Source organism: Cyprinodon variegatus, unplaced genomic scaffold (genome assembly GCF_000732505.1).
Source record: "Cyprinodon variegatus isolate N-32 unplaced genomic scaffold, C_variegatus-1.0 Scaffold2136, whole genome shotgun sequence".
NCBI lineage: Eukaryota > Metazoa > Chordata > Actinopteri > Cyprinodontiformes > Cyprinodontidae > Cyprinodon > Cyprinodon variegatus.
The window spans coordinates 193-3,970 of record NW_015152589.1 but is presented as its reverse complement, the minus strand read 5'-3'; positions in this window follow the sequence as shown (position 1 = coordinate 3,970).

The following is a 3,778-nucleotide window of genomic DNA, read 5'->3' as shown; positions in this document are numbered from 1 at the left end:
TGACGCTACGGTCAAGCTACTGGAAAATGTAGTTAAACTAATAGCTTTGCTACATGTAGCGGCGCTACTGCCCATCACTGGAGGCTACATCCAAAAATCCAACTAAAATGTAACTCAGACCAGAACCACGGAGACATCAAGGGAAACACGCAGGAGCCAGGGAGAGACGAGGTGAGAGGACAACGGCGATGAGAGGACCAGCAACAACAAGGAACCAAAAAGGAGTGACTGCAGAGGGAGAGTATATGTAGCTGACTGACAAAGGGAGGGCTAACGAGCTGACAAGGAGCAGGTGTGAGAGGAGACAACGAGGGAGCCAAGGGGAAAGGAACACACACACACACACAAGAGGGCAACAGAGGACAACAGAAAAACATGAAAACTAACATAAATCTAGAAATTACAACAAAAAAGGAATTAAACCATTAAAACTTTGAAACATAGAGCAAAGTAAAGCACAATATAAACAAAACCATGACAGCCTCAAGTTGAAGCAGCTGCCCTTCAGTGCTGTATTATGGAAGAAATGTGTTTGGAATGTTACCATAAAATTATTTTTTTTTATTTTGCAAATTGATTAATCCGTTGATTTTTTTTTTTTCGATGAATCGATTAATAATCAGATAGTTTTTACGAAATTAAACCAGGTGAAACAGAAATGTTTTCTCTTGACAAGTTCTAGAGGGTGAATATTAACAGAAAAAAACTTTTTTTTATTTTAAATGCAAAATGTTTACATATTTTTTTTTGCAATCTTAAAAAACCTAAGTGAGTCGCTCTGTCGGCTAAAGGCACATTTTAGTGGCCCAATACTCCAGTTAATGATTAATCAATTATTACTTAGTTGACGATTATTTAAATGATCTATTAATATGATTAATTGTTTCAGCCCTAGATAAAATACATGAAATGGGCTACACAGAGTAATTACAGCCCAGATGTACAAGTTGTATATCGAAGTTAACATTTTAAATGCTCAGTGTCAGTTCCTCTTATAGTTCCAGTGCACATGTAAATACAATACATTTATTTACCGTCCCTTTAATGTATTATTTTGCTTGATACAGAGAGAGCATATTAGATCAAAAAATAAGAGTGGGTTTTACCTCTGTTTACCTCTGCACAGTTCTATACCTACAAAAGAAAACACAGGATAAATCCACATATAACAGGCATATTTAGACCTGTATTTGGTTAAATAGGCACTGGTAAGTTGAAATGTAAACCTTTTCAAAGTGGAAAAAAGTCCTAATTCCACATTCGCCAGAGCCAGTGATGCTTTAAACATTGATAAACAGCATCTAGTGTGTGTAGTGCTTATAAGATTTGTATTAATTGAAGATATATATACATGTTTTAAGCTAAAAGAAGTAAAGAGCTAAGTTAAAGCTGCAGCAAAACTTATCGTTCATATGTATCAGGGCAGATTTACAGAACAGAGTGTAGAAAACAACAGGTGCAGATGGGAAGGCTGAGAATGACCTTGCTCCGACACACACACAGAAAAAGCTGATTAACAGTGGAGCAGAAAGGCAGGAAGCAACTCCATATTTGGAGATAGGAAGTAGGGAGTATGATTATTCTGTGGGACTGTCTGTGTGAAACTGTAAGATGTTCCCCTATGAAGATAATAAAAAGAGCCAGTAATGCAGGGGGGGTCAGAGTTGCTGTTCGGAGATGCGTGCTGCTGATGCTCCTCTTCCTTTGCAAAGGCGAATCAAAGCTTTGTTGTCCAGAATTTTTTTATAGCACTCCATCTCATTTAAGCTACCTGCACTTGAATTAACGGACCCGGTGGAAAAACCATGATGGTGTTTTTCAACATAATGTAGAAAGAAATGCTGCGGTTCTCTTTAAACATACCCTGATGCTCACATTTAGCATAAAAAAGAGAGCATGCATATTTTTGCAAAGGACCAATGACATCAGACCAATGAAACTGAAGACCAACAGTGTCCCTACCAAAGTTGGAATCAAACCTACGCCCTCGGTGCTCTGCTCTGCTTAAAAACAGACTTATGAAACTGTCCAAGAAAAAAAAAAGTTTTGGGAGAAATAAATGCACAATTTCTAGAGCATTTAAGATGTATACTGAAAAAAATAGACTAGAATAGATTAGTGGTTCACAAAGTGAGGTCCAACAGAAGTCCATGACAGCCCAGGCCTATCAATAATCATTGTAAATAATCTGACACCAACAAAATATATAAAATATGAACTTTAGTTTATTACAAAAGTGCACTGTAAATTGTTAAACTTCAAATATAAAAAGTGAAATCTAGTAAATAATTAAACAATGTAGGAAGCCATATAAAAAATGTAATAGCCTTAACACATGCAGTGGAGATAAATTATACTAAATTAAATAAATAATTAAAGATTAGGCTCAATATTAGCAGGTTAGCTGCTAATATTGATGTTTCTTGTTAAGCAGCATTCATCATGATTAATTGTTAGCTACTGTATGTCCCTTTGGAGTCTGTGACAATACAGTAAGTCAGTAGGTAAAATGCTCTTACCACTGTCTTTCTTTCGTTTTTCCTCTTTTTCTTTTCTCTGTCTCTTTTTTTCTGCCCCACTGGGATAACTCCTCTTCATGACTCTCTCATGAAAGGTTGGGAAGCTTTACCATAAAAGTTCACCTTTTGCAGAGTCGCGCCATCAGCGTCAGATGCAGGCTGAAGGCATGGGGTGGGGGCCCAAAAAGGGGGTTTTTGATTACGGTGTCATTTCAGTGTAAAGTAAATCCCCAGTCTTGTCGTTGCTGTGAAGTACAATTTGTCAGCCATTGGGGGCCCCCTAGAGGCCGGGGCTCCAAGCAACTGCCTGGCTTGCCTGTCCACAAGCCCCGCCCCTGCTTACCACATCGGGTCAGACGACACGGACTGTATGTTAAAACGGCTTGCCATATCCGGTATCCTTCTCATCCTCGCACCTACTCTGTGCGCATTGAATAGCAACCCCAAATATTATTATTTCCCAAAGCGCAGATCCGATTATATTTCTCCGAGAGCAGCGGGAGAGCGAGGAAAAAACTCAGATTGAAAACGCTCTGAACACAGTTAGCTGCACCCAACCCCAGTTACTGTTGGCTGAGGGAAATCAGCGGAAAGGGGGAAAAAAGTGGGGACTATCCCCTCCATGCCCAAAGTTGGTGGGGACATGTCCACACCAGTCCTTCAGAAAGTTACGCCAGTGCAGAGCACAATTAGGGAAAGCTGCAGATTTAAAGGTAAAACAGATTTATTGGGATATGCAACATGCAATAAAATATATCTCCAAGTTTACAAGAAAAAATATGCAATGCTATAATAAAATTCAACAAATCTTTTTGCCTTTTGTAGCTCAACGAGACTCAGAAATAGCTGTGCCAGCCAACCCAGAGAGAACGAGACTCACAGGACACATACTAAAATTAAAGTATAAGAAACCTACAAAAATTAAAGCACAAATAATACAAATCAGTGTATGAATAATTTTTTAAATATAAGGTTCAATATATGGACTTTGGCTGTCAATGACACATAGGACAAATATCTACATTAGATTTTGTTGCTTGTGAAGGAGGATAATCACTGATGCAGCGTAAAGGGAAGCCATGCATGGATGGATGGAAGTAAAGTTGTGTCCATTCTAGGGATGCATGATATATTGCTGTTGACATCGGCTATCGGCTGTTGTTCGTCACTTTTTATACATTAATGTTTTTGAGCCCTTTATAAAATAATGCACTATAGGCAAGGCATCTGTCTGTAACTATAATAATATAATAATTACC